Raw genomic sequence first — 13,020 nt, forward strand, 5'->3', positions numbered from 1 at the left:
GAGAAGAAACCTGGCACAGAGCAGTTGGGATTTGGTTAATCTGCTTAGAAATACATTAATCGGAGGATCAGATGCTGTCAACAATACTCTTTCCCCTCACTCTCTTCCCCCTTTCAGTACCTTCCTCATCACTGCTCCCACTGGATCCTATTCCTCACCCTCCTCCCTGCAACTCTCCTCTCCCCTGCTGTGAATACCAGGGAGTAATGAAGGACAAAGAGATTAAAACAAAATTAACAAATAAAATATAAATCCTAGACCTAAATGAAAATTAAAAATGGGTATTCAGCTGTTTATTTATTTCCCTAAAAATAGCCTTCTGCCCCAGCCAAAATAAATGTAGCCAGGATTTCTGTGGGAAGTTCTGGGGAAAACAGTCAGGTTTCAAAAGATGAACAACTAGTGGAAGTTGTGTCTGTCTGCTTTTTCCTTCGATTCCATCCATATGACATTCCCATGGAATTATGACAGTAACTAGAGAAAGGATTACTCCAAAGTGCCAACCCTTGCTGCCTTCAGCAGGAACTGCAGGTACTCAGCCTCTGGCTGTCATCTTTTGTCTAAGGATGGGAATCTATAATTGTCAGCAGTCACAATTTAGGGGGTGCTGTGATAAAAACTGAAGCCAGGCAGTTCAGTTTCTCTTTTGGGCAGTTGGGATAATAATACACACAAGGACATTACCTGTACAGGGAGAGGAGCTCTGAAAGAAGTTGTCACTGTTAGTGGCACATTGCTCAACATCTTGTGCTTTCCTGCCTAGCCCCTGGTGAATTGGAAAGGAGGCTCAAAGGTGGCATTCCATGACTACCTGGAGCCAAGGCTGAGGCCAAATTTGTTGGTCCCTGAGCTCTGTTGTTGGAGAATTACTGCTGTCAGAGGAGTTTTTGTTCTACATGCACTGTTTTCTTCTAACTTTTTTGTTTTACGGATTTTTGAAGAAAAGAAGAACAAAAGGCATTGCAGTGAACAAACTATCAGAGCCAACTGGGAGATAAAGAAAGAAGATAGCAGCTGCTATCTACTCTTAGTATCTGTTTTGCACGCACAGACTTTTATATTCCTGGGTTTTGTTCTCATGTGCAGCACTCTGTTTCATTCTCTGTATGAAGGTTTAATCATAGGCAATGCAGGATATGTGGTGTAGCTTGCTTAATTTCAAGGAAAACCTTTAAATTCAGGGATCTCCTGACCTCTGAGCCATTATTTTAACAGCATTACAGTTGCATTAATTTTGGAGATATTGCAATCCCATGTTAATCCAAATTCCATTGAAGTCAGTACACAGACACCCATTGTCTTAATCTGGGGTTGGTTCAGGTCATTACTCTTCAAACTGTGCTAAGGGAAAGGATGAGAATAGAATGAAGGATGCAGTGGTTATCAGAGCTCAGGCTCTTTTTGTGTTTTCATGGGTGAAGTAAAGGCTGTCTTAGAAAGAAATTGAGGTGGTAAATGTTTTTACAGGAGAATTGGGGTTTTATTGAGAGAGCAGGAGGCATGAGGAAAACACAAGGCTGCTACCTAAGGGTGCACCAGTACTTGCCCCAAATAGGAACAGAATGTTTTGGCCACAGAGATCTCAGTTCATTATCTGCCCAACAGGAAGATGTGTCCTTGTGCCAGTTTCCCTTCTCAGTTCCCTCACACTAGAACACTGAACTGAAGAAAAGGTGAGAACTCACCGCTGGTTCTCTCCAGTGTGCTTTAGAGGAAGACCCAAAGGAAGCAGTGCCATTCCCCTGTTTATATAAACACATGAGGAGATGCACTCAGCTATTTGAGGGCATGTGAACCACGTTAAAATTGGTGCACCCCATCTCTGCTTGGCCTGCCTCCTGTATTCCTCCAGCCAATGTGACCCCGTTGCCAGCTCAGTGTGGCTGCCAGGGTGGGTGGTGGTATCTGCTGGCTGTGTCCTGCAGGTCCTTTGCAGGCCTCTTTTTCCTAATGTATTTTCAGTCCTGATCTCATGACCTGCACTATAGTGTGAACCTTGGTGCTCTGGGACAACACCTTCAAAAGATCTGGATTTGAGTGTTGGACTTATAACCAGAAAGTGGCCGTAAAACTTTCCTGAAAGCCATGTCCAGACCTTGTGCCAGTAAGGCAGAAATACTGAATTAGCATAGTCACAGATTCCTGTGCCTTGTCCTCCTGCCAGCAAGCGGGAGATAGGGATCCAATAAACCTGTCAGAGATGTGTACCTTGGACAGCAGCCCCACACACGTGAGGTGCTCTATTGCTCCTGGTTGGGAGCTGGGACTTTGCTACCTGCTGGATGAGATTGCAGCACTGAACCAGTGCATATAGGGGTTTTGTCTGTCTGGGCAAAGGAGGGTGTGGTAGCATTGCTGCCTCTACTTTGTTCAACATGAATAAGAGTCAGAGGGGCTGTGGTAGCAGAAATCTTGCTGTGAGTTGCCATCAGGAAAGTACATAATGTCCTTTCCAGCATGGCATTCTTGCTGGTTTTAGCATGCTACTTGGATTAAACCTAGTACAGACACATGCTCTGTCTGCTGAGGACAGATACGTGTGGGTTTGGAGCTAGACTATATCTCAGAAATGTTGCAGGGAGCTGGTGCATGTTTTTTCTTGGCAGGTGCTTTCTTAGCCATGCTTCTTCTCTGAGAAAGCTGTGTCATCCACTGCTTTCACCATCCTCTTAACAGCAGTGGCTTTGCTGGGTCTTGCCTCAGGCCCCATAACTGGGCTACTGGTTGGAATTTGGGTTGCAGCAGAGATTCTGAGAAAGAAGCCCTTCGAGGAGGCATCTTTTCCCATGTACCATCTCCCTGCAGTGTCGTGAGGGAGGTGTGAAAGAAGAGTTGCTTCCTACCAGTCTCTTCCCCTGACCAGGGTGTTGCCACTGACTTCACTGCTTGTAGCCAAGACCTGAACTGATGGAGTTCACAGCCTGATGTGCTCCTCAGGCTCGGTGTTGCATGTTGCTGTGGATGTGTGTTGTTGGACTGAGAAGGGGTTTGGAAGCACTGGGGGGGGTTGTCCCTTCCAGCGTGGCTACATCCAACGCATGCACTATTGCTGAACAAGCTGTAGTCGTTGGAGAAAGTGGACTTCCTACACTTCATTTTTTTTTTTTTCTGTGACCTCCTTCCCATCTCCTGGAGACTGTCCCTACAGTTGTAGCATGCAGAAGCTTGAGATCCTGGGGCACCTTTTTAGGCCAGTGATACGTGGATTGTGGTCTGGGACAAAGGTGAGCACTATGTAGGTAAACTTTAAAACAGTAGAAACTCAGTGATTTCATGCAGCTACTCTCCAAAAATCAGAGTGGATTGTGGGCCAGAAGTTCAGGCACCATGATGCTGTTCTGTGTGCTGCTCAGCAAAGTAGCAGGCTAAGTCTAAGTCAGCCTTATGCCCTGCGTTTAAAACTGCCCAAGGTGGAATTTTCACAGCCTCCATGGAGCAGTTTGTTTCAGAGCTTTGCTGTTGTCACAGCTAGATAGCTAGTCTGAGATCTCAGTGCAAATTTTGTTGCTAATAAAGATGATTGGTGGGGAAAAGAGAACTATTTTTCTCATGCAAATTAAAAGCATACTACATTTATCTTTTAGCATTTTTCTATTTTTCTTCTGTTTCTTTTCTGTCCCTTTGATGTATCTCCCTATCTCTATCTCATTTCCTACCTTCCTTCTTCCATGATTATCACTTTCTCCTTTCACAGGGAGCAGAAAGAAGCATCTGCTGTGCTTTCTGGGTTCCCACTTAATCCTGCCTGATCTCCCATTGTTAGAAGGCTCCTTTCCCTCTGGTACCTTTGTGTTTGGTACAGATGAGTGTGGCAGAGCCCTGCAGAGGGTCCTGGGCTTTCGGGATACTTCCCAGGCAGCGCCTCCAGCCTCATCTCCTTCCTCACTCAATCCAAACAGCTCGTGCTCAGATGCTAATGTTATCACTCATTTCTTCCAGCGTGGTGTTGCCTAGAGCTTTCAAATATGTTCATTAATTAGGCCTCCTGGGGTGTATTCCTGGCTGACCGCTCTGTGTGCGTATGTGGAGCTGGCGGAGGGGAGGAGAGGGTATGCTTGGCTCTGGAGCATACGCTGTGCATCCTGCCGGTTTGCAGGCTTGCTTTAACAGTTGGTCATTCCTTAAAGCCTCATCCCCCTGCAGAAGTGGAGAGAGCCTGGGATGCCTTGGAGGGGCGAAGAGACACAATTGGGTTTGACAGGATTTGCACCACAAATTAAGTGCTGAATGTTCACGTTTGACACTCCAGTTCCATGGAGCTTTTGGGTAGCCCTTTGCAGAGAAATCTGTCAGAAACCCAAGCATCCAGAAAGCATGGGGAAAACCACTCTGCCACCTCCTGTTTTCACTTCTCAGATGATGCAAAACACCAAATTGGTTCTGCATGGCCTTGTCAGCTCCAGTGCACTGGGGAGGAAGGTACTGTCAGGGCAGGGAGCTTGCACACTGCCTGCCCACCTCCCATCCCACACCTCCATGCTTGGTGTTTCATTTTAGATATAATGGGGATGTGGAGGCAGCACCACCATTCTCCTTGATCGATTAAAAGAAAAAGTATGAACAAAACTTGTTTAATTATGTTAAGCCAGGGATGTTCTTGCCAAAAAACTAACAGAAGCTTGCATTTCATAGGTTTCCACTTTCCAAAGGTAGCTGTATTTTCTTCATCTGTCTTCTGTGGTTATGGATTATTGCTGTATGTGCTGTCTGGAGCAATGCTGTCTTCCAGCCTAGCAGAAGTGCTTTACTCCACTGTGGTATTGCTTCCTAGAGCCTGGAAAAGACTTTACCTTTTTGTGACCTGGGTACAGAATTACATATCAGTAGGTTGTGCTATAAATGAGAGCCAGGCAAGCAGTTCTAAAAAGCTGTTCCTTTGATGGAAGTCATCCCAGGATGGGCAACAGCCTTGTGCCAGTCTCAGTACAGCACAGCCTCACACAATAGCATCTTGTCATTAGAGCTGAATTCCTGTGGGCTGTGTTTACTGTGAACATATGGAGTATGCCTGTGGCAGCACCAAAAGACAACTTTCTGAGCTTCTGTGGTTCTAGGATTTACCCGGTGTCTTTCTCAAACTCTTGGTTCCTCCTGCTCAGAGACTGCTCTTGTCCTGCTATATTGTTCTTTAGCCATTCCACAGCCTGCTTAGAGATAACCAAATTATCTGTGGAGACATGGGGCTCTTGCAGAAGCATCTGGTGGGCAGCCTTCCCATGTATCTCTGTGGGGTGTGTGCTTTAAGCCATGCTGATTTACCTCCATAAGTAGCCATCAAGTGTACACTGTTGCATTTATTCCTCTCTGCCTTTCAACAAATGTTTTCCCCAAGGTTATATTCTAGCTTGTAACCTATTGCTTTGTGTATTTATTGCTTTCAGCCTGCATCTAGGTCTCAGGGTATGGTTTCTGCTCCTTCCATAAGTCTCTCTGCTTTTTCACCTGCTTTCCCTCAATATCACATACCCAAGCAGCACAGAGCACTCGTGGGGTGAAGGGACACTGCCACAGTTCACAGCCAGGAGTCAGGCAGTCAGATGTACTTTTGGGACAGCTGCTGAGGTGGATGGAGAGGTCAGAGGCTGTCCCTGCTCCCCTTCCCCTGCCAGAGGTTAGCCTCAGTTCAGGTTGTCAGTGTGACCACCTGCATTCTTAGTCTTTAGCCTAATCCTCTTAGTGTGACCTACGGTAGAAAGAAAATTGCCCTTACTCATTAACCAAGATCTTTTTGCCAGAACTATGTGGGGGAGAGAGCTATTACACCAGCAGTTCCACTGGCAGGTCTGAGGGGGAGGCAGTGGGATGAGGAGTGAGAGGGATGCTTACCTGCACCTCTGAGGGCAACCAGCCACAGCAGCAGGTATGGCCTCAGCATAAGCAACTACCCTCTTCTCCGAGCAGGTACAAACTGCAGAGCCCAGGATTCACACCCACATACAGATTTTTCAGTGGCACACAGACTTTGATCAAGTAAGTCTTAGCTTTCTGACTTTAGGCTGATTTATCTTAGCTGGATTTTTGGAGTCCAAGAAGCAGCCTGCAACCCTTGAAAGGTCAGTGTACCAGAGACTGGAAATTCCTCCTCCACCAGGCAAAATCATCTTCATGTTTATGTGAGTGTGTGCAGCAGCTTTTCCCTCACGTTGTCATTTTTGAACCGGGGAGAGCTGGTGTGAGCACTTGCAGAAGGTAAGGAAAGCAGGTCGGACGAATACTGTTGAAGCAAATTCAGGCTTATTATTCAAACAGATGTTCATGAATATATTTTGCCATACTTGCAGAGTTTTAAATGTAATCTTACTTGATGGGCACATGAGTTTAAAAGTAGAAGACTGAATTTGTGGAAGGAGAAGTGATTTGGAAGATGAACTACCAAGTTGGGCTCTGGAGAGTGAAGGTTCATGTCTGGCTCTGCACAAGCATAGGCACATCACCTGGGCTTATTGCTCCTTGCCTCCCCTGGGTCCCAGGGGCATTCAGATCCTTCTGGGAGAACACACTGGCATGCTGAGCAGGACTATTTGTGTGCTGTATTGTCTGTTCATTCATAATTGTTGTTTTCTTTGCTTTTCACTGTTGGCAAATATAGTGGAGATTTTTTTATCCTCCTGCCTAACACTCCCCTGTCCCCAAGTCAAGGGCTCTCCTCCTTTACTCTTCTGCTTTCTCAGCCTCCATGGGAAGCTGTCAAAACCTTTCTTGGTGGTGCTTCTCCTGCAAAAGCAGGTCTCTGTGAAGTTTTGGTGATTCAATAACTTCACTGCCTGGTGAACAAGAGGAGAATCTGGGAAAGAAGCCAAAGCATGATTCTACTACGGTGATTATTATTATTTCCATTAGCAACTATGGCAGGACAAATGATGATAAGCAAGGGAGAGATAAGTGCGATTTGTAGGTGTTTAAACCCTTCTGTGCATTTTTGTTTTCGTTTTATTTATTTTTCTCCCTGAATACCAGCACTGATTTAAAGATAGGAACAGACTGCTTCATTTTCACCCGGAGCCTGGTGATATTGGGGGTGCCCACATGTGGGGCAGTGCAGCCTATTCATTCTCACACAGTACCTATCACACAGCAGGCAGCAGTCTTGACTGCAGATGAGATGTTCTCTCTGACAGCATCTGGAGGGTCAGAGAGACATCAGCACCTCCCTGAGGGGGACACTCCCCTCCAAGAGCTGTGCTGGCTGCCCATGCATCTTCCTCGCCCAGGAGGTGCGTGGGCAGAGCTCACCTCAGCTTGCACCGTGGTTCATCTGGTGTGGACCCAGCTGGCTGCAGGTGCAGGCAGCCTCCTGAGGATGGTCTCAGGTGGAGGATTTGGATGGAGATGAGCCTGAGAGTGCAGAAAAGAGGGTAGGAGAGAGGCTGCTTTGTGATGGTAACTGCTAGCGTAACTGTGCTGAGGCAGCTGTTAAAAACAGTGATGCTTAAAAAGCAAGTTTTACCCCTTATGGTAAACGACGTGGTAGCACAGACTCTAGAGATGGAAACCTCCTGCTCAGCCTCCTGCAGACCTGTAAGACAGCAGCCGGTAAGAGAACAATGGCTCCAAAAATACTTGTGGAAACTGCAATACCTCTGCACATGCTGCCTGGTCCCTTGGTTCCCCCTCCAGGCAAACAAAAAGGAGCACAAAAAAGTAAGTAAAATTGAGGGCTCAGCCTTTCCCAGCTCTTGGGAATCACAACTAGGTTTCTCTGAGTTTTAAGGATACATGAGGAGAGAAGTGAGTACCTGCTCTTGGCTTCAAGAGAATAGAAAGAGTTTGGGGAGACTTCTTTATGCAGAGTAGCACTGATCTGAGCTTTCAATAATGCAGTGGACTTGTAAGTGTTCCAAACTGTGAGATTTTTGAATTAATTTTTAATCCATGGTTTAACATTAAAGATTAACGTGTGTTTCAAATTTCGGAAAGGGAATTTACCCCTGAAAGGCTAAGACTCTCTTCAGTGGCTTCTTATGGTTTTTTGTTCTATTTTACCTCTTCTTTTTGTTTTATTTTTTTTTCTTTTTCTTTTTCTACCTGCTGAGTGCATAAAATAAAAAAACAAACAAACAAACAAAAACCCTCCAACAAAAAGCAAACAATAGAACCCCCAGAACATAGGAAAGGGAAAACTGAGCATATAGGCTGTGTTTAGGGAGTTTTCAACTTGTTGTTAAACCAGTGTCCAATTGGGCTCTTTCATATTAATGTTGCTCTGTGTGCTCTTAGACTTGGCAAGAGAAACAACATCTGTGTGAAAAACTGAGCCAGCTGTGCAGAAAAAAAATGTTAGTTCAGAGCAGTTGTGTACTTTGCTGCTTGGGCATAAGCAACTTCTTGCATCTGTTACAGAGGGAAAATTTGCAGAGTGTTTTCCTGGGACTTCTACTCCAAAAGACAAGGGAAGCTTGTAGCAGTCTTGCAAAAGTTAGCAGCTGTTGTGAAAGGGAATTTAGTACATCATGGGAAGGGAAGGGGGCAAGCATAAAATCAGACAGCACTGTGAGGCTTGGTCACCCGGGGTTAACTCTCAGATCTTGGCATCAGAAAATAAGGTGGTAAGGAGGGATGTGCACTGCCAGGTACAGTAACAGCAACATCTGCATTCACAAAGTCTCCTTTCTGCATTTCAGGCATGTTATGATTGTACTCTGTGTTTTCTGAAAACCTGCTCAAGAGATTTGGAGCATTTTATAAACATTTGACATTTCCTTGAGAGTGCTTGAGAGTGCCTGCTTTGTGGCTCCCAGCCTGGAATGCTTTGGGGCAGGGCTGCTTGCAGAAAATATTTGCTCTTAGAATCATGTTGGCCTCCAATGGAGCTGAACATAGTGAAACTTCTTGGTTACTCTTTTTTCTCCTTGATAAGATGTGGGTGTGTGTTAATTTGAAATCAATACTAATACTTGGTACAGTGGTGGAGAGAGTGATTAATTGGCAGAGCAAGGCCCATGAATCAGGTTCTAAAGTCCTGTTCCTGTCTTGCCATTGACCTGCTGCATGGTGTTTGGGTGAGTTATATCCTCTCCATCCCGGTTTTCCTCACTGCAAAATGGAGACTCTGCATTCCTTCCTGGCATATTTTGGAGCTACCAGTGCAACTTTCTGCACCTGAGTTTTTCAGCATCATGCTGTGTACAAAACTAGAGTGCTAGAGGGGAAGTGTATAGCATCTGCGAAAAATCAGGCTCAGTGATCTCAGCTTGGATGCTTAGAGCTGCAGATGTTCCAACTCTGGGTACACCATGAGCAGGGAGGGCCCCCCAGCTCTGGAATGTGTCTCCCTTTGCACCCCGTGCTGGCACATGCCAAAAGGACACACAGGAGATGGACAGCAGTTATTTATTAATCTGGCTGTGTACATTTCATCTGTTGGTCCTGCTTCCCACATACAACGTGGGAATGATTAGCCCAAATGACTGGAGTGTTGGGAACTGATCTATAGTCAGCAACACTTGTACCAAAGCTTTGGGTTTTGGTGTAGGCAGGTTGGAAAGATCACACTTCCAGAGGGCAGGGAGCATGGAGTGACTCTCCTTCTGGGAACAGACTGCAAAGTGCTTAGATAGATGTGTTGCTGTGGCTTACCTGTGGACATCTCTGTGCCTGACACTCTCCCCTTGAGCAACATGGGGACCAAACTTCACATGGAAACATCTAGAGCTCCAGCACTCTGGGTGTTCCCATGAGAAGATGGGAGAAGATGGAACTGTTTCTAGCTAAAGCTGGTAACAGACTGGACATTTATCCCAGGGAAGTCCTAATGTACCCTCTCTGTTTCATTTCACATCATAGTGAGAGATCAGATCTTCTAATGGAAGGACCAAAAGTCAGGGTAAATTTCCACCGGGAAAAGATACTATTCACACGATGCTGAAAGGCCATAGCATATTAAGTATGTGTGTGTGTATTCACTGCACTGCTACTGCATAAAATTATGCAAAGTCAGAATTTATGTAATATCTAAATATATGGCAAAAGCTTAAATGGATTGAAATAAAGTGTTCTTACCTTATTGAACTGAAGTGTGCCAATACTACCATAATTAAATGGGGAAGTCAAAGCAATTCATTTTGTCTTCACTCACTGAAAATGTCATCAAAGTTGATATTCTTACAACCTATTTTGATTTTAATGAAAACTCTTCTTTTCCCAGTGGAAAATTGTCCTTTTACAACCTCTTTTAGACAGCTCAACTCATAATCTGAAACATTCAATTACTGACCTGACATTTGCCAGAGCGAAAGACAAATTTGGGTTTTCCTTTCTTTCCAATTAAAATGAAAAAGAGCCTGCTTTTTTTTGTTCCCTTTCTGTTTGCTTGTTTTTAACAATTTTAATAATTTTAAATCCAAAGTAGTTTGGGATTAATGAAGTTTAAGATATGGAAGTCTAATGTCTTTGAATATGCCCATGTAAACTAGTTTCAATCCGACTGCTTTGAGAGATTTTGCTTTAATCAGTCTTGTTTGGAGACAAGGAAGCTTCATGGTGATTTTTCACATTCTTAAGCCTTAAAGGCTCTCCCTCCTACAATCAAGCTACAGGAGTCTTGTTTAAGCCCCAGTTTGGCAAGATACCTAAACATGTGCCTAATTTTTAAACATTAAATATATTTCCACTGACTTACCTGCATTTAGTGGAATTTCTAGGACATATCAAATGCACCCAGGCATCAGTGTCTGGCTGAGCAGCCTGGCTCCAGGTGGGCAGTCTGCTGGCCATGCAGGTGGCACCGTTGGTGAAGCAGGACTCAGGTCACAGAGCACGAAAATTTTTAGGGGAGCTCAAAGATGTGGTGAACAACAAACATTGGCCAAATATCCTCCCACTTGCAAAGCTTGTGCACTCCATGGGATGAGAGCATTTCATACACAAGACAAAAAACAGGTTTGGAAAGCAGTTGGGCCAACTTATTGGCATTGCCTCAGCCAAAACCTAGGGGCTGCTGGACCAGATCCTTTTAAGAATTTGATACTTGTCCTGGTGACAGTCTCTCCTGATCTCAAGGAAAATGGGATCAGTCTATTAATGAAAACTTTTCTTCTCAGAAAAGGCTTGGGAGGTTGATTCCTTGGAGGTTGCTTTTATTTTAATTTATTTAAATATTTTAAATTATATTATTCAAATACTTTAAGAAATTAAATTTTATTTTGTTGTGTCTTACGCACCCCTTTGTTAAGGGGTGAGCCCACCATAATCCTCCATAGGCAAACATAAGCAACCATGGGGTGATGATGGTGCTGAAACATCCTGGTAACAGGGGAAAACAGGTAAGGTGGGTACCCCAAGCAGTTGGTTGGACCATAGGCTGGGATATATGCACTGGAGTTTGACCTAAGGGTGGTTGTGTCAGGCAGCTGCACCCCATGTTCCTGCCTCGCCCCACCACACATGAGTTGTATATTCCAGCCTGCCCACCCATTCATCCTGCCTCCCCCTGTGCCAACTCCCCTCACTGGACTTTAATCCTATTCCTTATGGGCTCTGTCCTTCCCACTCAATATACCATTGAATATATTTAAACCTCAAGTTGTTTTCCCTTATTAAGCAGTTTATCACTGTTGCAATCTTTTTTTTTTTTCTTTTTTTTTTTTTTTGCCAGAGGAGAAGGAAGAAATTTATTCTTTTGGCGATAAATCATTTACAAAGCTGCTGGGCTGTTAATGTATTTTTTATGTCTAGGCAAACAGAAAATAGAAGTGAGTGTCTTAGTAAAGCTTTGCCGACCTGTTTTAATTTCAGCTTCCTAACCCTGCCTCTCTGTTCCCCAGACTTGGGAGCAGGTACATTTCTCTTGTAGAGGCACCAGTGGATACCTTCTCCCCAAGGAGACAACTTTGCTGTGTCAGCAATGTCACGTGCTGTTGCCAGCACTTGGCACTGCTCCGCAGCGTGACACATCCCTGCTGACTGGGCTGTGCTGGGAGAATACTAGCAAAGAAATGGGATCAGGGAGGGCGGGGACTCGAGCCTATTTTTGCTTTTAGATCCTCGGAAGAGCTCTCATCAGATGCCCACTCTGGGGTAAGCAAGTTACATGCAGCTCTCAATTCATCCCATGCAGCCTCAACTCGTACATTTCGTGTGGGGGCTCAGATGTGGTTACAGATACCTGTGGGGATGCTTGAGGATGCCTTCAGGGACAAGGACTGGCCATGGTGGAGTTTCCCAAATGTTAAGAGCTGGCTCCTGCAAGGTTTTGCAACCTGCTTCAGGAAAATGAAGCCAATGTATGCCTTCACTGCTCTCAGCCAGCTCTGTGCCTTTTCCCTCTTTCAGGAAACATAGACACCAATCTTTGTGTGAAAGGTGAATTTTCCTTTCTGGTGTGCTGTGACAAGCAGTAAGAAAATTAAGAGGAGGGATGTGGGAGGTTTATGTTGGCATTCCAGCTAGATGAATGGGTAAGTCTGCAGCTCAGAGCTGTTGCTGCAGGCTTTTTGCAAACTCAAGCTGAGTTTCTTACCTTAAATGCACTTATATGAACGTTTGATAAACTTTCATCCCCAAGTCACTTTAGCTAAAGTAACTGGCTGTGGTCATTTAAAATGTTCCCATCCCTAGATATCCATCACAGTAGGATGATGCCTCTACTGTAGCAGTGAGCAGAACAGGACAGCATGTCTGCAATGCAGCTTTCCCCTCTCACAGCAAAGGAAGTTAGCCTGTCCCCACACCTTCCTCAGCAGGTTATGCTGCTTAATGCCTGGCTGTGAGATAGAGGCACAGCTTCTTTTCTGCTTTGGCTGGCCTTGGGGCAATAGCCTTGTGTTGAGTGACAAGGCAAACAGCAGAGGATGACAACATCTTAAGTTACTGCAGCAGGATTCCCCAGAGCTGATCTATCACAGGAGTAGGGGGTGAAGGAAAAGGAACTGTGTTTGCCAGTCTTAGATTTGTAAAAGACAAAGAATAGGGAAATAACTTTCTGTGCCCAGCTAAACTTTTTCTTTCCTCCTTGTCTGTGCCTGTTATTTGGAAAATGGTGTTTCAGGCATCTCTGAAGGACCTGAGCAGGGAAGGAAAAGG

General features: G+C 45.0%; 1 protein-coding gene across 4 annotated transcripts in view; it reads left to right on the plus strand.

Annotated features, from left to right (window-relative positions):
• IGSF11 (immunoglobulin superfamily member 11) overlaps positions 1–13,020 on the plus strand; it is a 105,732-nt gene that overhangs the window by 75,757 nt on the left and 16,955 nt on the right. The gene's annotated exons all lie outside the window — the stretch shown is intronic.

The sequence above is a fragment of the Corvus hawaiiensis genome, chromosome 2, assembly GCF_020740725.1.
Source record: "Corvus hawaiiensis isolate bCorHaw1 chromosome 2, bCorHaw1.pri.cur, whole genome shotgun sequence".
Taxonomy (NCBI): domain Eukaryota; kingdom Metazoa; phylum Chordata; class Aves; order Passeriformes; family Corvidae; genus Corvus; species Corvus hawaiiensis.